The sequence below is a fragment of the Ornithorhynchus anatinus genome, chromosome 3 (assembly GCF_004115215.2).
Source record: "Ornithorhynchus anatinus isolate Pmale09 chromosome 3, mOrnAna1.pri.v4, whole genome shotgun sequence".
NCBI classification, from domain to species: domain Eukaryota; kingdom Metazoa; phylum Chordata; class Mammalia; order Monotremata; family Ornithorhynchidae; genus Ornithorhynchus; species Ornithorhynchus anatinus.
Window position 1 is genome coordinate 93,311,176 of NC_041730.1, and position 22,940 is coordinate 93,334,115.

At 43.2% G+C, this 22,940-nt stretch overlaps 1 protein-coding gene and 1 non-coding gene across 2 annotated transcripts in view; one reads left to right on the forward strand and one right to left on the reverse strand.

The window, feature by feature from the left end:
* The window catches only part of WDR70 (WD repeat domain 70), a 359,232-nt gene that overhangs the window by 34,957 nt on the left and 301,335 nt on the right, over positions 1-22,940 (reverse strand). The window lies entirely within an intron of this gene.
* On the forward strand, positions 6,260-6,397 carry LOC114810875. The gene has a single exon (XR_003758565.1). It is a non-coding gene; the product is annotated as a small nucleolar RNA SNORA7 (small nucleolar RNA).

The window sequence follows — 22,940 nt, forward strand, 5'->3', positions numbered from 1 at the left end:
CACTTCCTTGATTAGGTCTGTGTATATTTATTTGTTCCACGAATATTTTACTTATTGTTACCTAGTTGAATATATATTTTCCTCTTTGGTTCCACTATTATCTGTTTCTGGCTGTTTCCTCCCATTAGACTGTGAACTCATTAAGGGCAGGGACCATGTTTTCTAATTTCATTGTACGCTTTTAATCACTTAGAATACTCTGGCGCTTCCAGTCAGAGGTTGTGGGTTCTAATTCCGGCTCCGCCATTTGTCAGCTGTGCGACTTTGGACATGTCACTTAACTTCTCTTTGCCTCAGTTACCTCATCTGGAAAATGGGGATTAAGACTGTGAGCCCCACATGGGACAATTGAACAACTTTGTATCTATCCCAGCGCTTAGAACAATGCTCGGTACACAGTAAGCGCTTAACAAATACCATCATTATTATTATTCTCTGCACCTCAGTTTCCTCATCGGTATAATTCATTAGTTCATTCAATCGTATTTATTGAGTGCTTACTGTGTGCAGAGCACTGTACTAAGCGCTTGGAATGCACAATTTAGCAAGAGATAGAGACCATCCCTGCCCAACAATGGGCTCACAACCTAAACGGGGGAGACAGACAGCAAAACAGAACAAGTAGTCAGGCATCAATACAATGGGGATTCAATACCAGTTGTCCCTCCTTCTCAAATTGCGAGCCCCATGTCAGGCAGGGACTATGTCTGACCTAATTATCTTGGTTATCCTTTTATTAACATATTAAGTGCTTAACCAATAACATTATTATTATTATCTATTATTATCTGCACTCTATAAATATGTACTAATGAGGATGATGATGATGATGATGAATCTTTTCCACATCAAAAGAACTGTAAAACATCATAGATTATGTGATATGATCCCTAGGCCTGCTTTAACCAGTAAACAAAATGGGCAATTGCCCAGGATAACTGCTGACACAGTTCCTTCATAGCAGCTATTGGTTCTAACTTATGAATACTTTCTTCTCCCTAGTTCTCCTCTCTCCTCCCTACTGCCTTCACCTTTCCTCTGACCTGAATTCCTAGATCGATCTATCCAAGTCAGACCTACAGTATTAATGGAGAGGTGGAAGCTGATGAACAAATTCATTAGTACAACAAACTTTTGCGGGAATGATAGATTAAAATATTTACACCTGTCTATGAGGGAAATGGTTAGGCTAATTCAACAGTCAGGTGACCTTCAAGCAACTTCTCAAGATAAGAAACCCCTTCCCCACCCCCCCCAAAATACTGCATCTGCAAGGACACACATGCACCTGAAGTAAAAAAGCACTTTTCATATCCCAGCTTGACAAGTGCATCAACCTCCTCAATCAAGCGATCAGTGGTATAGCTCACCTCCTCCAAGAGGCCTTCCCAGACTGAGCTCCCCTTTTTCCCTCTGCTCCCTCTGCTCCTCCTCTACCCCTCCCTTCACTTCCCCTCAGCTAAGCCCTCTTTTCCCCCTTTCCCTCTGCTCCTCCCCATCTCCCTTCCCCTCCCCTCAGCACTGTACTCGTCCGCTCAACTGTATATATTTTCATTACCCTATTTATTTTGTTAATGAGAAGTACATCACCTTGATTCTATTTATATGCTATTGTTTTAATGAGATGATCATCCCCTTGATTCTATTTATTGCTACTGTTCTTGTCTGTCCATCTCCCCCGATTAGACTGTGAGCCCATCAGAGGGCAGGGACTGTCTCTATCTGTTACTGATTTGTACATCCCAAGTGCTTAGTACAGTGCTCTGCACATAGAAAGCGCTCAGTAAATACTATTGAATGAATGAATGAATACTGCATGCTCTTCAAGTACTTACTACATACTCTGCAAATAGTATATACTTAATATTCACTTCATAAATACTACCCATCGAGGAACTGCTGTCACTGGAATGAGCACTGGATTGAATAAATACACATCTTCAAATTGTCTGCAAATGTCTAGATTAATTTCTGTCATTGAAAATTCATTCGTGGAAATGATTGGCCAGTTTTTATCAGTTCACACTCTCCACTCTGGAATTTAGGAAACCACAGTCACAGTAAAACTGGGATTGGCATTATGTGAATCACATCTGTGTCTGATAACAGCTCATCTATTTTCATAGGAGACAACTCTGTGGAGAAGAATAACAGGTCCCAAGAGAAGGAAAAATTCAATATGATCTCTTCATCCTAATCTTATAAGATAAATGCTACTCCCAACCCAATCTATTCAATTTTGGAAAATATACAAGCAAAAGTTGATTATAAACTCTAGAACAGGGGCCATTCATTCATTCGTTCATTCAATCGTATTTATTGAGCGCTTACCATGTGCAGAGCACTGTACTAAGTGCTTAGGAGAGGACGATACAACAATACAGTCACATTCTCTACCCACAATGAGCTTACAGTCTAGAGGAGGGGAGGCACACATCAGTACAAATAAAATATGTACAGACAGCTTTGTACATAAGTGCTGTGGGGCTGGGAGGGGGAAAGAGCAAAGGGAGCAAGTCAGGGCACCGCAGAAGGAAATGGGAGATGAGGAAAAGTGGAGATTAATCTGGGAAGGCCTCTGGGCCATGAGCTGAGATGAAACTTGAGTCTGAATGGAGAACAAACGGCAGGCCACAGAGTGGAATATAGTCTTCACTCAGGCAGAAGAGAAAGAGGTGTTAGGGACAAAGATGCAAGTGGGGAATCGGGGAGCCCAGCTGACTCCTGATCTGAGCAGACCAGGAAGAAATTTCCTTGACACTCTCCTGGCTGAGAGACACATCGCTCCACTCCCTTTTCCTGTCAGGAGGAACTCGGTCTCAAGGTCAGAAGAGTGGAGCTGAATGGAGCATGAATGGACTCTCAATTTCCAGATCTTTATATCTCTTTTTGCTGTTCTTCCCCCTCACCGATTCCAATGTCTCAGCAACACTTTCTCTGCCCGATCAGGTCCAGGTGTTAAAAAGCAATACATAAACTGATAAATAAATAAAATGAAGAGACCCCGAGAGTTTGCAAGGCAGAAGTGCAACATTCGACAACTGCTTAAAAAATGAACAAGGGCACGGGAGTGTCTACTGCTGCAGAGGGTGCACAGGGGCACTCTGTCCCGAGGCCACAAACTTCACACTTCCTTATCCCTAATCGGCCATCTCATCATGACTGCTGCTGGTCGCTGGGGGACTGGGTGAGAGAATGTAGATGACTTATCACTATGAGAAACCAACTCAAGTACCTGTTCATCAATCAATCAATCAATCAATGGTACTAGAGAAGCAGCGTGGCCTAATGGATAGAGCCTGGACCTGGGAGTCAGAAGGACCTGGGTTCTAAGCCTGACTGCTACTGATCTGCTGTATGACCTCAGGTAAGACACTTCACTGCTCTGTGTTTCAATGCTCTCATCTGTAAAATGGGGATTAAGATTCTAAGTCTCATGTGGCATATGGACTGTGTCCAACCTAATTAACATGTATCTTTCCCTGGCTTAGAACAGTGCTTGGCACATAGTAAAATGCTTAATAAGTACCAAAAACATGATTATTATTAGCTTGCATCTACCCAGAACTTAGTACTTCTCTTCTCTATGCCTCATTTACTTCATCTGTAAAATGGGGATTGAGACCGTGAGCCCACATGGAACAGGGACTGAGTCCAACTTGATTTGCTTGTATCCTCCCCAGTGCTTAGCAGAGTGCTAGTAAGCGCTTAATAAATAACATCATTATCATCATTATCATCAGTACAGTACCTGGCACATGATAAGCGCTTAACAAATACCATTAAAAAACTGTTGAGCATTTATTGTGAACGAAACACTGTACTAAGCACTTATAAACCATCATCACTATTTGAAGCCAACTCAGTACATGTCCTACTGATGGAGGGGTAGCCCCTTTTTCCCCTTGTCATCTAAACAAAAATTTTTTGCAAATAGGGAGCTCAAGGAATTAGTCAATCACCGATGAGGTAGCAGAGACACCTGGCAAAGTCTGGTTGTCTTAACTTCCCTATTTAGGAAGGTATTGCTCACCCCTGATGGAAACTTAAAAACTGCATGTTCACCAAACCCTTACGAGTGGTGTGGGTTTTTTTGGTTTAATTTTGTTTTACGGGTACCTATTAAGCAATGACTATGTGCTAGGCATTGTCCTAAGTTTCGGGATAGATACAACAAGCAGAAGGATGAATGGGTATTTAATCCCCATTTCACAGATGAAGTAACTAAGGCACAAAGTTTTAGTGACCTGCCCAAGAGCACACAGCATGCTCTTTGCAGTAGGCTATGCTTCTTCTCCTAACGCTTGTCTCTCGTGAATTTTTGGTGTATAGTAACCAAAATAATACTAATGTGTAGATCTATCTTTCTTCTCAAACAATGTGGGGGTGGGAGGGCCCTGCCATGGCCTTTTCAGCCACCTTTGCTTGCGTGGCATAGGACAGAATCATCAGCATCATCACCTAGGAAAATGAAGGGCAAAAATGTTCTGCACACAATAGAGGCTCCGTGTGATGTGCTGCCCTGGAGAGGTGCCCGGTTCAGTTCCCAGCACAGAGTAAGTGGTCAGTAAATGCTACAGAAGAAAAGAAAGAAAAGGACACTGAATAGCTTGCCTATATTTTATCATTCTAAAGAAAAGTCACGGAAGTGCTGAATACATAGCCCAACCCTAGCTGTGAGATTTGGAAAGAGCAAGGGGAAGGGAAGGATCAGGAGGAGAAGCGGGGAGGTGGGAGAGAAGGGGTGGTAATAATAATACTAACAATACTTGTTAAGCATTAGACAAGCAGCGTGGCTCAGTGGAAAGAGCCCGGGCTGGGGAGTCAGAGGTCATGGGTTCGAATCCCACCTCTGCCCCTTGGTAGCTGTGTGACTGTGGGCAAGTCACTTAACTTCTCTGTGCCTCAGTTCCCTCATCTGTAAAATGGGGATTAAGACTGTGAGCCTCATGAGGGACAACCTGATTACCCTGTATCTCCCCCAGCGCTTAGAACAGTGCTCTGCACATAGTAAGTGCTTAACAAATACCAACATTATTATTATTATGTCCCATGCACTGTTCTAAGCGCTGGAGTAAATACGAGTTAAGCAGGTGGCACACAGTCCCTGTCCCACATGGGGCTCACGCTCTTAATCTCCATTTTATAGATGAGGCAACTGACACCCAGAGAAGTGATTTGCCCAAGGTCATATAGCAGACATGTGGCGGAGCCAGGATTAGAACCAATGTCCTTCCGACTCCCAGGCCTGTGCTCTATCCACTACATCGTGAATTACACAACATTGTTCATGGAGATCAGAGCTAGGAGACGGCACGGTTGTTTGCAGTAGTTCTGAGAGAAAGTTTCCTCCCTCCCTTCGTGTTTTCCTACCTCACTCTCCTGATCTCCCTTTTTTTTTTAATGGTATTTGTTAAGCGCTTACTATGTGCCAAGCACTGTTCTAAGCGCTTGGGGGGAAACAAGGTCATCAGGTTGTCCCACATGGGGCTCACAGTCTTCATCCCCATTTTACAAATGGGGTAACTGAGACCCAGAGAAGTTAAGTGACTTGTCCAAAGTCATAGCTTACAAGCGGTGGAGCCGGGATAAGAACCCATGACCTCTGACTCCCAAGCCCGGGCTCTTTCCACTGAGCCACGCTGCTTCTCACTGAGACATGCTGTTTCTCAATTGTTTTCAATTGTTGATGATGGCTGAGCGCTTACCAGTGCCCTGGATCTATGGCTACTTTTTGAAAATATTGCCTGGAGATTCTCAAACTGGGAACTGCACGATGGTCCACCTCTAAACTATAAGCAGGTGGGCAAGGAACATGTCTACCACCAACTCTGTTATACTGTACTCTCCCAAATGCTTTGTACAGTGCTCTGCACAGAATAAGCACTCAATAAATACCACTGATTGACTGATTGGTCTTTCGAGATTCAAGTAATAATAATAATGTTGGTATTTGTTAAGCACTTACTATGTGCAGAGCACTGTTCTAAGCACTGGGGTTGATACAGGGTCATCAGGTTGTCCCACCTGAGGCTCACAGTCTTAATCCCCATTTTACAGATGAGGTCACTGAGGCACAGAGAAGTTAAGTGACTTGCCCACGGTCACACAGCTGACAAATGGCAGAGCTGGGATTCGAACCCATGACCTCTGACTCCCAAGGCCGGGCTCTTTCCACTGAGCCACGCTGCTTCTGACAGTAGATTGTCAGCTCACTGTCAACAGGGAACATGTCTACCAAGTACTCTACCAAGTGCACCCCTTCTCAGGGTCGCAGCTGGAGAGTTTCCAGTCCTCTACCAGGCTCAGCAACTGGGGGGAGAGTCAAGCAGATGCCTGTCCATTCCATTCCTAGCTTGACCAGTGGCTAGCCAGTGGAAGGCAATCTGCAACAAGTCAAAACTCCCCTGTGCCGGGCAGCAGCGGCACTGGAGAGAGTTGAGGGCAGAGACTCAAGTTTACTGCACAGAAGGAGAGGATGGTAAACCGCTTCCAGATTTTGACCAAGAAAATCTCTGGATCCACTACCAGAACGATTGCAGATGGAGAGCGGGACGTTCCGGGAGAGATGCGCCTGTGGTGCCTCGATGGGTCGGAAACGACTCGGCATAAGACGAGACCAAGTGCATAGTACGGTGCTCTGCACGCAGTAAGCACTCAATAAATACCACTTATTGATTGAAGCAGATGGTCACATGGAACTCCAAACCACTAATTAATGTTGGTATTTGTTAAGCGCTTACTATGTGCAGAGCACTGTTCTAAGCGCTGGGGTAGATACAGGGTCATGAGGTTGTCCCACGTGAGGCTCACAGTTAATCCTCATTTTACAGATGAGGTCACTGAGGCCCAGAGAAGTGAAGTGACTTGCCCACAGTCACACAGCTGACAAGTGGTAGAGTCAGGATTCGAACCCATGACCTCTGATGCCCAAGCCCGGGCTCTTTCCACTGAGCCACACTGCTTCTCCACTAGTGGCTGCTTAGTGATAGCACCTTCAATAATAAATCACCTTCCTGACGAATTCCATGACTGCTCGCATCCAGCCTCTCCCTCATCAAGTCATCTCCCTTTATCACCGTTACCTTCTTGCTTTCCATCCATCCCTTCCTAATTATTACGGAAAGTGGAATTGGGTGCAAAGCAAAATGAGACTTTCAATAGTGGATAAAGCTTAAAAGTACTGAAGTTACTTAACTCCTATACAGTGGGTTGGATTTACAGGATAATATTGAATGGTAGAAGCCATCAGACATACTAACAGAAAGAAATTCCAGGAAAAGGGGGATCCTTGTTATTCATTCATTCATTTGTATTTATTGAGTGCTTACCATGTGCAGAACACTGTACTAAGCACTTGGAATGAACAATTTGGCAACTGATAGAGACAATCTCTGCCCAACAACGGGCTCACAGTCTAATCGGGGGAGACAGACAACAAAACAAAACAGAACAAAACAAGTAGTCTGGTGACATTCTGAAGTGGGTTAGGTGGCTGGTGGGATTATCAATCTAGGTTTTGGGAAAGACTATGAGAAATATGATTTATATCCCCATATCAGTACATATAATATTAATGCCTTTGATTCTCTTTTTTATGGTATACGTTAAGCACTCACTATGTGCCAGACACTGTACTAAGTGCTAGGGTAGATACAAGCTAATCAGGTTGGACATTGTCCATTTCTCACAAGGGTCTCACAGTCTTAATGCACATTTTGCAGATGAGATAACTGCTGGTACAAGCTCTCATAACTGGACAAGCTTTCATAATATCCTGACCGGATTATTGTGTCAGCTTTCTCTCTGATCTCCCTTCCTCCTGTCTCTCCCCACTCCAGTCTATTCTTCATTCCGCTGCCCGGATCATCTTCCTACAGAAAGGCTCTGGGCATGTCACTCCCCTCCTCAAAAACCTCCAGTGGTTGCCTATCAACCTTCGCACGAAACAAAAACTCCTCACTCTTGACTTCAAAGCTCTCCATCCCCTTGTCCCCTCCTTCCTCACCTCCCTTCTCTCTTTCTACTGCCCACCCCGTACACTCCGCTCCTCTGCCGCTCACCTCCTCACCGTCCCCCTTTTGCTCCTGTTCCACCGTCGACCCCTGGCCCGCATCCTCCCACTGTCCTGGAATGCCCTCCCTCCTCACCTCCGCCAAACTAACTCTCTTCCCCTCTTCAAAGCTCTACTGAGAGCTCACCTCCTCCAAGAGGTCTTCCCAGACTGAGCCCTCCCTTTCCCTCTGCTCCTCCTCCCTTCCTCATTCCCCCACTCCCTTCCCCTCCCCTCAGCACTGTGCATATTTGTTTATATTATTTATTACTCTATTTATTTTGTTATTGATGTGTATACATCTCTATGATTCTATTTATCTTGATGGTGTCTGTGCCAGACTGCTTGTTTTGTTTTCTTCTGTTTTGCTTTGCTGTCTGACTCCCCGTTTAGACTGTGAGCCCGTTACCGGGCAGGGATTGTCTCTATCTGTTGCCGAAGTGTACATTCCAAGTGCTTAGTACAGTGCTCTGCACATAGTAAGCGCTCAATAAATACTATTGAATGAATAAGGTGCAGAGAAGTTAAGTGACTTGCCCAAGGTCACACCACCGACAAGTGGTGGAATTGGGATTAGAACCCAGGTTCTTCTGACTCCCAGGCCCATGCTCTATTAGAATAATGATGGCATTTGTTGAGCGCTAAGTGCAAAGCACTGTTCTAAGCACTGGGGTGGATACGAGGTGATCAGGTTGTCCCAAGTGGGGCTCACAGTCTTAAACCCCATTTTACAGTTGAGGGAACTGAGGCACAGAGAAGTCAAGGGACTTGACCAAAGTCACAAAGCTGACAAGCGGCAGAGCCAGGATTAGAACCCACAACCTCTGAGTTCCCAGCCTGTGCTCTTTCCACTGAGCCATGCTTGCTCTATCCACTAGGCAATACAGCTTTTCATTCCAAAAAAGGGGTTGTATTCTATTTATAGGTCAGTGTCTATTACAGATCACAATTGTGAAAATTTAGCTTTGGTTCTGATGAGACAGCTGGAAAGTTTATTGCCAAAATATATTTTCTAAGACGTAGTTATATATCCCATATAAACCATTTCATTTGGCCCACCAATGTGGAATGATATGTGGTTTCTGGACAATAAAATAATATTTAAGAGCTAAAAAGCATTACCGTCTATATATGCTCCAAAGGCAATTAGATCAGGCAATATTTCAATTGATTCATTTGACAGAGTCACTCTCTTTCCACTTTCTTGAGGAGAACCAGCAATGAGTGATTTTTTTTTTTTAGTCATGAAAGGTGGAATTTCATTAAATATGTTTTGTTCTGTTTTGCTTTGCTGTCTGTCTCCACTGTTTAGACTGTGAGCCCGTCAATGGGCAGGGATTGTCTATCTGTTGCCGAATTGTACATTCCAAGCACTTAGTACAGTGCTCTGCATATAGTAAGCGCTCAACAAATACTATTGAATGAATGACTGCCTCATACTGGAATTACACTGTACTGTTTGAATATCTGGCAATTTTGTCATCACAGAAAGAATTCACCTCTACACAGGAGTGTGGAATGACTCTGTGGACCAGAGAAATTATATTTAAAACTACAAGAGAGGAAGAAAAGTACGCTTCCAGTTTAATCAAAAGATAGAGAAATAGAGTAGCCTGAGCACAGGCCTGGCAGTCAGAGGACTTGGGTTCTAATCCTAGCTCCATCACTTGTCTGCTGTGAGATCTCAGGAAAGCCACTTAACTTCTCTGTGCCTCAGTTCCCTCATCTGCAAAATGGGGACTCAAAACCCATCATACTCTTAGACTCTGAGCCCCACGTGGGACGTGATTACCTTGATTCTATCCCAGCCCTTATTAACGGTAGTTGGTACATAGTACGTGTTTAACACAATTGTTATTAAAGAACTTTGGCTTCTGGGTTTAAGGGGTAAAGTGGAGCTGCGAAGGAAAACCTAAAATATTTTCTTGTTGATAACAAATCCTTTTTTAAGACTTCTTGTTATCCAGAGAGGGTACTAATGAAAAAGAGAAAAGTGATGAGATTGAAAAAGTAGGAGGAGTATTTATTGAGGGCTAATGTTGGGTCTTGCACTGTACTAGGTTTAGGAAGCTCTGCTTCTAGTGACCTCTCTCAGGGTCACACCTGGAGAGTTTCCAGTACTCTACCAGTCTCAGCTACTGGAGGCAGAGTCAAGGAGAGGCTTACCCATTCCATTCCTAGCTTGGCCAGTGGCTAGCCAGTGGAAGGCCATCTGCTATGAGTCAAAACTCACCCGTGCTGGGCAGCAGCGGCACGGGAGAAAGCCGAGGGCAGAGACTCAGATTTTCTGCACGGAAGGCAGCGACGATAAACCACTTCCGTATATTGACCAAGAAAACTCTCTGGATCCACTACCAGAACGACTGCAGATAGAGAGCGGGGCGTTCTGGGAGAGACGTGTCCATGGTGTCGCTACGGGTCAGAAACGACTCGACGGCATAAGACAAGACAAGATCTTCTAGAGAGTTCCACATTTAACAGAGTTAATGTTCCTTTGAACAGTTTGTGATGTTAAAGCCTCTTCATTGGTTAGTTCATCCTCCTGAAGCTCCCTACGCTGGGATTACCTTCAAATAGGTGAGTTAGAAGAATGCCAACTGATTGCAGATTTAGGAATGATCAGAAATGCTTGCATGATCAAATATTCATTATCTAACTTGGTAAAAGAAATGTAGGACAGTTGTTCCTACAATATCTGAGTTGGAGTTGAGTATCTGTCCATTTTGATTACCTCACAATCAATAAATGGTACGACTGAGCACTTACTGCGTGCAGAGCACTGTGCTAGGATGGCCTAGCAGAAAGAGTCCGGGCATGGGAGTCAGAGGACTGGGGTAGATACAAGGTAATCATGTTGCCCCATGTGGGGCTTACAGTCTTAATCCTCATTTTACAGATGAGGTAACTGAGGCACAGAGAAGTTAAGTGATTTGCCCGAAGTCACATAGCTGATAAGTGGCGGAGTCAGGATTAGAACCCATGACCTATGACTTCCAAGCCTGGGCTTTTTCCACTAAGCCACACTGCTTTTCTATCCCAGCACTTGGTAGAGTGTTTGACACGGAGTAAGCACTTGACAAATACCATAATTATTAATTATTATTACTAGGCACTTGAGAGAGTACAAACAAATTAGCAGATCTCACCCCTTCCCTCAAGGAGTTTCCAAAGGAGTAGGGGGAGACAGACACCAAATTACACAGACAGGAAGTGGATAAAGCATAAAAATATGTACATAAGTGTTTCAGAGAAGGAATGTTGGGGGAGTGAGTATCCATGTACTTAGGTGATGTCTGTGGCTGATGTAAGGTGGGTAGATGCAAAATTAATCAGGGAAGACTTCCTGGAGCAGATATAATTTCAGGAGGGTTCTGAAAACCAGGAGAGCAATTGTCTGTTGGATGTGCAGGGGGAGGATGTTCCAGGCAGGAGGGAGGATGTGAGCAAAACTCAAGTGGTGGGAAAGACGAGATTAAGGCACAGTTTAGAGATTCACTTGAGAGGAGTGAAGCGTGTGGGCTGGGGTGTAGTATAAAATGAATCATGAAATCTTCCTCACAACAGATCCTGAATTTTAGAAAGAAAATGTTATAGCTCATTTTCTGTAAGATGTTTACCAAGGTTTTATGGTTCTGGGTAAATCCTTTCAGGAAAAATGTCAAATAATAGTAGTTGTCAAGTTGTAACTTCGAGTTCAAATGACACTTCTGACATTTCTGAATTTACATAGTATTTCAGCTTTATGACACTGGGTCCAACCTGACAACCCTAGTCTTCTTTAAGGGTCTAATTGCGTCTGCTGCCTACATTGGACATGTCAACCGCCCGTGAGATTTGGGCTTGAGATTTAGATTGGGGAATATAATGTTTTGCACACAGTAAGCCTCAATAAATATGACTGAATGAAGGAATGGATTATGAGAAAGAGGCCCATCCCTTCCCCACTCCTGTGCCTCAACTTCTCTGGGCCACCCATGCCCCCTTTTAAACTTTCCCACTTTCTCCTCCCAAATTGTTTCTCCATTTTGAAATAAATAGGATGGAAGCCATGGGGAAATAGAAAAAGTTAAAGGGAAAATGAAATCCATTCACCAATGTACAACCCATTTTTTGTTCAAAAATGGGGGGAAGCTAACTTTTGTCAATCAATCAACCGTATTTACTGAGCACTTACCATGTGCTGAGTACTGTGCTAACCGCTTGGGAGAGTACAATGTAACAAAATTAGTAGATATGTTTGTTGCCCACATTGAGTCGACAGTCTTAGAGGATGAGGTCTAGGTTTTATAGGTCACTTGCTGCTTTATACCACCTTTCTTCTATGGATTTCAAAATCAATCACTGATTGAAAAAGGGTCCTGTGCAAGCATTGAGGGTGTGGGTGAGAAAGTCTAAAAAACAATGAAAAATACCAGGAGGAATGTCCTTAACCTAGCTAAAAATAAGGCAGTAAAAGCTGAACAAGGCAAAACAAGAGGCCTTCCCAGACTGAGCTCCCCTTTTCCCTCTGCTCCCTCTATTCCTCCCTTCACCTCTCCGCAGCTAAACTCTCTTCTCCCCACTCTCCCTCTGCTCCTCCTCCCTCCCGTCTCATCCCCTCAGCACTGTACTCGTCTGCACAACTGTATATCTCTTCATTACCCTATTTAATTTGTTAATGAGATGTACATCACCCTGATTCTATTTATTTGCTATTGCTTTAATGAGATGTTCTTCCCTTGATTCTATTTATTGCCATTGTTCTTGTCTGTCTGTCTGTCTCCCCCAATTAGACTGCAAGCCCGTCAAAGGGTAGGGACTGTCTCTATCTGTTACCTATTTGTACATTCCAAGTGCTTAGTACAGTTCTCTGCACATAGTAAGCGCTCAATAAATACTATTGAATGAATACAATATATGAAGAGAAGCAATGTGACTGCTTGGACTGGACTGGGAGTAAGAAGGTCCTAGGTTCTAATTCCACCTCCGTTACTCATCTACTTGTGACTGTGGGTAAGTCATTTCACTTCTATGTGCCTCAGGTATCTCATATGTAAAATGGAAATGGGGATTAAGACTGTGAGCCCCATGTGGGACAGGGATGTGTCCAACCTGATCAGCTTGTGTCTACCCCAGCTCTTAGTACAGTACCTGGCACATAATAAGTGCTTAACATATACCTTTAAAAACAGAACAATTCTAGAAGGAATAGAAGAAACAAACTGAAAAGAAAAATGAAAAAGCATTTTAGGGGCAATGAATACTTTCTCATAATTCCTCTTCGGTCTCGATAAGTGGCCAATGAAATTACCAGAAAAGGGTGACCACATGAACTAGGGAAACCATCACAATCCTCTGTTTACACCCAGTTTGTTTTTGACTTTTATTGGGATTGGTGGTGAGGTTCAAACTGCAGATAAGGAAGCCTTGGGGAACTTGGACAGGATTCAAAAGACAGTAATGAGGATGGTTAAATAGTTAGACACTATGACCTTTGAGGAAAGGAAATGGGAACCAGGGATTATTTAGTCTAGAGAAGAGAAGTGTGAGTAGTTTAAGAATAATCTTCACCCAGCAAGTGATAAGCAGATGGGATCTCTTATCTCAGGAAGTTGTGTGGTGCCAAAATGTCAGGTAGGTTCATGGGAAGTTTGGAGAAATACATGGATGAGTGGTTCATAATGGTTTTTACTAGAGGGGAAGTCAGGGATGGTCGATTGGGTCATTCCTAAATATACAGATGGATGACAAGGAGCATAATCATCCCAAGATCTTTCCAGCATTCTGCTGCCACCGTCGGAGATAGATTACTGGGATTTCCCCCAGTTAAATGATTAAATAATTTTGCCCTATAAATGAACCTTGTAGGAAAAGGCAATAAGAACTACACGACTAGTCAAATCACCAAATGAAACGCCTTTCCTTTTGCAACAAAATCTTCTGACTATTGCTCTGTGTATGAACTCCTTAGTAAAAGTGAAAATTGAAAAAAATCTGGCTTTCCATTTTACAAAAGTGCCCCCAAATTCTTATCTATGTTCAATGTAACAACTGTACTCACAGATCAAATTATTACCTATGCTTGATTCCTAATTTTAGAATTCAAACCAAAGTATTTTTAATCCTGAAAAGGATATAAAGACTAAAAATGAAAATAGCTATAAAAATTCTTCTCAAATATTTTAAAGTGAAAAGTACAGCACCTCATTTAACCTCCTTATTTTGTCTTATCGGTCCATTCGTTAAGAAAAACACTCTCTCATCAAAAAAAACACAATGCAAACTAAAATAAGGCCAATTAAAATGAAAGAAGCCAGTTAAATCAGAGCTCAGGCCATATTCTGGATTTTATCCTGAACTTATCCTAGAAAAAGAGCCAAGAACTATAAATAAGGTGGAATTCGTGAAGTATCTTGACTCTAATAGTCACGACAACATGTGATTTAAAATTCTCATAAGGATTAAGTAGTCGAGCAAGCAACATGAGTATTTCTGAGTTTAGGAAAGAGTTTGAAAGATGTTTGAAGCACTCAGAATTCTGATAAGAAGCGAGGAATGTGTGCTTATAGTTTTGCTCAAATGGAAATAGGTAAGAAAACATTAAAAGATGCAGCTAAGATATTAAAATGTTACTCCTCACTCCTCTGGTGCCAGCTTGCTCACTGTGCCCCTTGCTGATCTCTCTCACTTCCGACCCCCTGCCCACATCCTGCCCCTAACCTGGAACTCCCTCTCCCGTCAGATATTATTATTATTATGGTATTTGTTAAGCACTTACTATGTGTCAAGCACTGTACTAAGCGCTGGGGTGGATACAAGCAAATCGGGTTGGAGAGATCCCTGTCCCACACAAGGCTCACAGTCTTGATCCCCATTTTACAGATGAGGTAACTGGGGCCGAGAGAAGTGAAGTGACTTGCCCCAGGTCATACACAGCAGACAAGTAGCGGAGTTGGTATTAGAACTCATGGCCTTCTGACTCCCTGGCTCGTATTCTATCCACTGCGCCATGCTGATTCCCACAGACCACCACTCTCCCTATCTTCAAAGCCTTCATTAAAATCCCATCTCCTCCAAGAGGCCTTCCTCGACTAAGCCTTCTTTTCAATGACACTCTCTCTCTTCTGCATCATCTACGCACTTGGGGCAGTACCCTTTGGGTACTGGTATTCACCCCACCCTCACCCCAACAGCACTGGCAATAAATCTGTAATTTATATTAATGTCTGTCTCCCCCTGTAGACTGTAAACTTCTTGTGGGCAGGACTGAGTCCATCTGTTGGATTACCCCCTGCCAAGCACACATAGAAAGCATCAAACGCATATTTAAATAGCAGGCTTTTTTATGGTACTTGTTAAATGCTTGCCAGAATAGAATCTGCACTAAGTACTGGGGTACATACAAGATAATCAGTTTGGATTATTCTTTGTCCCACAAGGAGCTCGCAGTCTAAATTGAAGGGAGGAGGATTTAATCCCCATTTTACAGATGAGGTAATCGAGGCAAGGAAGAGTTAGTGACCTATCCAAGGCCACAAAATGTAGTAGTGTCCAACCTCCTTCTCTTCTATCTATCCCAGACCTTAGTACAGTGCTTGGCACATGAGCATGATCATTATTATCATTACTAACAATAACAACTATATTTACTTCATGTGAAAAGAAGCGGAGGATGTGGCAGATGGGGACTCCTGCCAAACTCTTCCTTGGTGCAGGGTCTTGGTCCTGACGTCTTGGTGACTAGACCGTGTTTCATCCATTGTTTACGACCAGAGAATCCATCACGGGGCGATTTGAGAGAGCTACTTTTTGGAGAATGAGACACCGCCTTTTAGCATCAGGAAATTAGGCTCACAATTTCCTTTTGATCAAAGCCTTTTGGTGGAAAGTGTGTCTAATTTCTTACACACCATGCAGAGAGTATCTTTTTGACCCTAAGAGAAAAACTAAAGCAGAGTTTATTTTGTTTTGGGAGTGGGGGAGATCAATCACATTGTATTGTGGTAGTTTGTTGATATATTGGACAGGTCTAAGATGAAATTGAGGCTCTCATTCCTCCCAACTACTCAGGCAAACACACCACCAGTTTTTGATATTAGAAAAATATCCGGGAACTTGCCTGAACTAAAAATAAACATTTTTTTTTTACAAGAATTGTTTTAGGAATTTATTTAAGAATTGCCTTAGGGGTGTGGTTTTCTTGAACAAAAAGTCTGTCCTTTTTTTAATGAGCAGTACAATGAAAGAAAGGTGATTTTTGGCCTAACAATTTGTCCATCCTTGTTTGGCATTCCAAAGAATGCATCTGTTTATTTTCTTACATTCCAAAGAGACTTAAAACTTGGGAGAATGTTTCCAAGGGACAGTTTAAAGCCCCTTTAGCATACCATTCTGCTAAATAAACAGAAATTGATGCTGCCTGAAGTCAAGGAGAGAAGTAACACCACATCAGTGATGAAAAGGGTTTCCATAAGGTTTATGTTTTCCTTCTCTCTTTTCTTTCTGAAGCTACTCGCTGGCATCCACCTTCTCTGAGGACTATTATCTTGTGGTCTGAAACTTTTGATGGTGCAGTCTGGCAGATGAGATCTTGGCAGCCTGATGGGCTCTGGCAAACAGCAACGGGCAACCCCGATATCTCCAAATGGTTTTCACAGACGTTACTAAAACATCTGACACCCTCAAGAGACCAAGGCTCGGCTGGTTACTAAGCAAATTCAAATGACCTGAGAAATTCACCAAGATCCCGAGGTTATCCTCCAACCATTAAAATAATAATAATAATGATGATAATGGTACTTGTTAAGCGCTTACTATGTGCCAGTATTTAAAGTATTCATTCACCTTGCCACTTCATACCTTACCACACTGATTTCCTACTACAATCAAGCATTCTCGCTTCCCTCCTCTAATACCAACCTTCTCACTCTACCTCGATCTCATCTATCTCACCACAAACCCCCTTGCCCAAGTCCTGCCTCTTTCCCCTTCACATCTGACAGACCACCCCACTCTCCCCACATTCAAACCTCATCAAATCACATCTCCTCCAAGGGGCCTTCCCTGACCTAAGCAGAGTAAGCACTCAATAAAGGACTGATTGACTGTTTATAGTTGGCAAGTCAGAGCTGAAAATAGAACATATTCCCCACTCTCTCCCCTCTGATTCCCCCTCGCCCCCACCCTCTGTCATTACAATAATAATAATAATGATGGTATTTGTTAAGCGCTTACTATGTGTAAAGCACTGTTCTAAGTGCTGGAGAGGATACAAGGTGATCAGGTTGTCCCAAAGCAGAAGGCTGGATAGTAGCTCCAGGTCTTTTCAACATACTACTATATTTGAGGATAAAGCAAGGAACTTGGATTCAGTAGGAGTCCTGTTAAACAGGAAACTCTTGTAGCTCAAAAGTCTTTAAGCATCTTTAAAAGTCTTTGAGACCATCATTCAGGAACTGTAATAATAATAAGAAGAAGAAGAATATATGTGCCCAGCACTTTGCTAAGCATTGGGATAGATACAAAATAATAGGTCAGACACAGTCCCTGTGTCTAAATGGAAGAGAACAGGTATTGAATCCCTGTTTTACAGATGAGGAAACTGAGGCTCAGAAGAGTGAAGTGATTTGCCCTAGGTCATACAGCAGTTAAATGGTGGAGGGGGGATTAGAATTCCAGGTCCTCTGACTCTCAAGCCTGTGCTCTTCCCAATAAACCAGGCTGCTTTATGACGATGACTGTGCTCTTGGGACCCACACACAAGAAAGCACGCAAACAATTATGAATCCCTTTGCAAATCCCACACAGTGCTGTGGGCTAATAAATCTGAAGAATACCAAAGTTACGTATCACCTACACGCCGAAAACAATATAAGGAACCGAAGATTATCACTGGCAACTCCGAGTCAAGTTTTATTGAGCTATTGTGCAGTTCATCCTTCTCCATGTCTGGGAGACGAAGATCAAACCACACTCATCATCAAATGGAAAGACAACATTATCAGGCCAAGAAAGGAAAGAGACTACACAAAAAGCACAAAAAGACTGAAAACAATGCTGGATGAAAGATGTACTACTGCTAAAAACCTGAGGTTTTCCTGAGGTAAATGGTGACTCATGTCAGACCATATGCGGGCCAGATGGGACGAAGGAAAACCTTTTGACAGCAGGAACGCACTTCTGACATGAAAAGGGAACTCAGAAATCAGCAGCAGCTCCAAAGCCAAGCAGACAGGAACAGCAAGCTTTGACTAACAAACAACACAGATCAGAGAACTATTAAACCAACTCAGAGCCTGACCCATCAGAAAAATCAGTGTGGTCTTGTGGGAAAAACATTGGTCTGGAAGTCAGGACAACTGGGTTATAATCGCAATCCTGCCACTGGTCTGCTGGGTAAACTTGGACAAATCATGTAACCTCCCTGGGCCTCATTTTTCTCATCTGTAAAATGAGGATAAGATACCCGCCCTCCCCATCTCTTAGATTGTGAGCCACATTTGAAAGAGTGAGAAGGTCCAAGTTTCCAATCCCGGCTCTGCCACTTGCCAGCTATGTGGCCTTGGCCAAGTCACTTCACTTCTCTGTGCCTCAATTACCTCATCTGTAAAATGGGGATTAAGACTGTGAGCCCCATGCGGGACAGGGATTGTGTCCAATCCGATTTCCTTGTATCCACTCCAGCATTTAGTACAGTGCCTGGCACATAGTAAGTGCTTAACAAATACACAGTTCGTATTACAGACAGTATCTTATCTGATTACATCGCATCAATGCCAGTGTATATGTGGGTCTTACTTAAAAGAGCCCGGACTTAGGAGTCAGAGGTCGTGGGTTCTAATCCCAGCTCCGCCACCTGTCAGCTGTGTGACTGTGGGCAAATCATTTGACTTCTCGGTCCCTCAGTTCCTCATCTGTAAAATGGGGATTAAGACTGTGAGCCCCAAGTGGGACAACGTGATGACCCTGTATCTCCCCCAGCACTTAGAACAGTGCTCGGCACATAGTAAGCCCTTAACAAATACCAACATTATTATATTTTTACAAATCCTACTATGTCTTAACAAGAGACTACTCAAACCTAATGTCTTTCCTGAACTACCTTGGACTATCATGACCTTAAAAAAAGGCCCCAAACCCTCAAAAACACATCTGGTGAATGTGCCACCTATCACCGCTAAAACATCCAACTCTCAAAATGTGAACATTAAGGCAACCAGCAAGGTCCTGTGCCAACCTGAAGACACTCCATATGCCCATTGATAAAAGGGAATTATCTGTTTAAGTAGAAGGAAAAGGGGCAGGAAGGCTGTAAGAAGCAGCAAAAAAAAAGACCACTCTGAAGATATTTACTGAAAGTTAAATGAAGCAGCATGGCCTAGAGGAGAGAGCATGAGCCTCGGAGTCAGAAGGACCTGGGTCTAATCCTGCTTGCTGTGTGACCTTAGGCAAGTCACTAAATTTCTCTGTGCCTGAGATTCCTTCTCACGCCTTTTCTCCCTCCTACTTCGGCTGTGAGCCCCATGCGGTACAGGGACTGTGTCCGACCTAATTAATTTGTACCTACCCCATAGCTTAGAACAGTGTCTGAGTAAGGGTTTAAAAAAATCATAAATTTTTTTTTTTTAAAAAAAAGAGGCAGCCAAAGAAGGAGCAATTCATTCACAGCACAAACTGAAAATAAGATGTCTACATATACAGGCATCTTATTTTCAATAAGATAGGTATACATTAATATACATATATTTACATTAATACATATACATATGTATGTTCATAGAGAATGATATCAATGAGGATTGAGTACTGCTTTGTTATATCATCCTCTCTTAAGCACTTAGTACAGCACTCTGCACACAGTAAGTGCTCAACGAACACCACTGATTGACTAACAGACTGTAACAGAAATGCCCATTACTGGTCCAGGTAACGAGGGGATATTATCTTTCCTCTACTCTCTCTGTCCCTTTCCCTTCCTCTATTTCTATTTTGTTGGGCCTCTTCTCTGCTGATTCCTCTCCCCTTCTGCCCATTGTTCTACCCTTCAAACTGTCCCCCTCTAGATTGTCAGCTAACTGTAGGCAGGGAATGTGTCTGTTTATTATTGTATCGTACTCTGCCAAGCGCTTAGTACGCAGTACTAAATACTCAATAAATACGACTCTCTCCTTTGACTCTCCACCTTTCAATCAATCATATTGAGTAAGTGCTTAACAAATATCATTTAAAAAACTTTTTTATTAAAAAAAGGACTTGTTTTCTTATTTTATCCCTTTTCTGTTCCTACCCGACTTTCTAGGGGTTTTCTAAACCTTTGCATCGCCCCTTGATACATCCATCAATCAATCGATGGTATTTACTGAGCACTTACTATTTGCAGAGCACTGTAATATGAGCTTGAGAGAAAACAATCGATATAGCTGGTAGATACAATCCCTACCCATAAGGAGCTTAGAGTATAAAGGGGTAGACAGACATTAAAATCAATTACAGAAAGAGGAAATGACAGTGGACGGAAATAAGTGCTGTGGGGCTGAAGGTGGGTTGAATATCAACTGCTTAAGAGGTTATTAATAATAATAATAATGTTGGTATTTGCTAAGAGCTTACTATGTGCAGAGCACTGTTCTAAGCGTTGGGGTAGACATAAGGGAATCAGGTTGTCCCACATGGGGCTCACAGTCTTAATCCCCATTTTACAGATGAGGTAACTGAGGCACAGAGAAGTTAAGTGACTTGCCCACAGTCACACAGCTGACAAGTGGCGGAGCCAGTATTCGAACCCATGACCTCTGACTCCAAAGCCCGTGCTCTTTCCACTGAGCCAAGGTTCAGATCCAAATGCACAGATGACACCGAGAGGAAGGCAGTTTGGGAAAGTGAAGGTTTAGTCGGGCAAGACCTCTTGGAAAAACTGATTTTAGGAGTTCTTGAGATTTTAACTGTTTCCGAATCCTGTGTTTCCTACTCCTGCTAATGCTTCTGGGTACCTCTAAAGAGTGCCAACCCTTAGAAGATGTATCTCGAATGATGGGCAAGGGATCCCTCTAGGTCCAAGTGCCCAAACTAGGCACACACACTTATATCTAGAACTGACACAAGGAAACACACTGGCAGATGATGGCATCTGCCCATTTTCTTACTTTTTTTTTTTTTAAAACTTTCTTGACAACTCTGCTTTAGGGCAAAAATGGGCAAAAATATTAGGTCAAAGCCCACTTGCTAACTTGGCAATGCTGCTACACATCTTGTGAAGAGCCGGCTGGTTAGGAAGGGTTAGAGATTTGGAAGAATCATAATAACTGTGGTATTTATTAGGCACTTATTTTGTGTCAAGAACTCTATCAAGCACGGGGTTGATACAAGATCAAAATGGATCTCAGAGTCTAAATAGGAGGGAGAACGGGTATGCATCCTCTGTGCACCTCAATGTGTGACCTTTGTACACTCGATATTCTCCCCACCATCAACACCACAGCACTTTATGTACATATCTTAGAACAGTGCTCGGCACATAGTAAGCGCTTAACAAATACCAACATTATTATATCTTTAAACTATATTTTATAAATTATTTATTCATATTAAAGCCTGTGTCTGCCCCACTCCCAGACTGCAAGTTCATTATGGGTAGGGAACGTGACTCCTAATTCTGTTGTACGCTCTCAAGCGCTCAATACATCGCTAAAATCTACCCTTTCCTCTCCATCCAAATGGCTACCACGTTAATCCAATCGCTATCCTATCCGGCCTTGATTACTATATCAGCAGCCTCTTTGCTGACCTCCCAGCTTCTTGTCTCCCCCGGCTCCAATCCATACTTCACTCTGTCCCCCAGATCACTTTTCTACAAAAAATTCACGCCATGTTTCCCCACTCCTCAAGAACCTCCAGTGGTTTCCCATCTACCTCTGCATCAAACAGAAACTCCTCATCTTTGGCTTGAAAGCAGTCCATCACCTTGCCCCCTCCTACCTCACCTCGCTACTCTCCCACTACAACCCAACCCACGCACTTGGCTCTTCTAATGCTAACCTTCTCACTGTACCTCAATTTTGTCTCATTGCTTACCTCTGGCCCACGTCCTGCCTCTGGCCTGGAATGCTCTCCTTACTCACATCCAACTCACACCCCCTCAAAGCCTTATTGAAAGGCTCAACTCCTACAGGTGGCCTTCCTAGACTAAACCCTGTCTTCCTTTTCTTCTACTCCCTCCTGCATCGCCCTGAGTTGCTCCCTTCATTCATCCCCCTTCCCATCCCCACAGCACTTAGGTAACATTTATAACTGACTTGTATTAATGACTGTCTCCCTCCCTAGATTGTAAACTCATTGTAAGCAGGGAATGTGTCTGTTATACTGTACTCTCCCAAGCGCTCATTACAGTGCTCTGCACACAGTAAGTGCTCAACAGATAGGACTCACTGACCTACTGATTGTTCTGCACATGGTAAGGGCTCAATACATATGATTAATTGATATCACCTCCCATTTTACAGATGAGGAAACTGAAGGACAGAGAAGTTAACTGACTGGCTCAAGATCACACAGCAGGTATGAGGTGGAGCCAGAATTAGAACCCTGATCCTCTGACTCTGGGCCCTGGGCTCTTTCCTGCAGCAGCCCCCAGCTGCCATCGCGTCTATCATAGATATATTCCACCTCCTGGCCAGAACAGCTCGCTGGGCTGAGGTGTACAGAACCACCCTTTGCAACAGCTCCAGGCTCAGAGGTCCATTCTCTCCCACCAATCAATTGATTTCTAATCCCGACTTCATCACATACCAGCTGTGTGACCTCAGGCAAATCACTTAACTTCTCTGTGCCTCAGTTCCCCATCTGCAAAATGGGGATTCAATACCCGTTCTCCCTCGTTCTTAGAACATGAACCCCATGCGGGACCTCATTA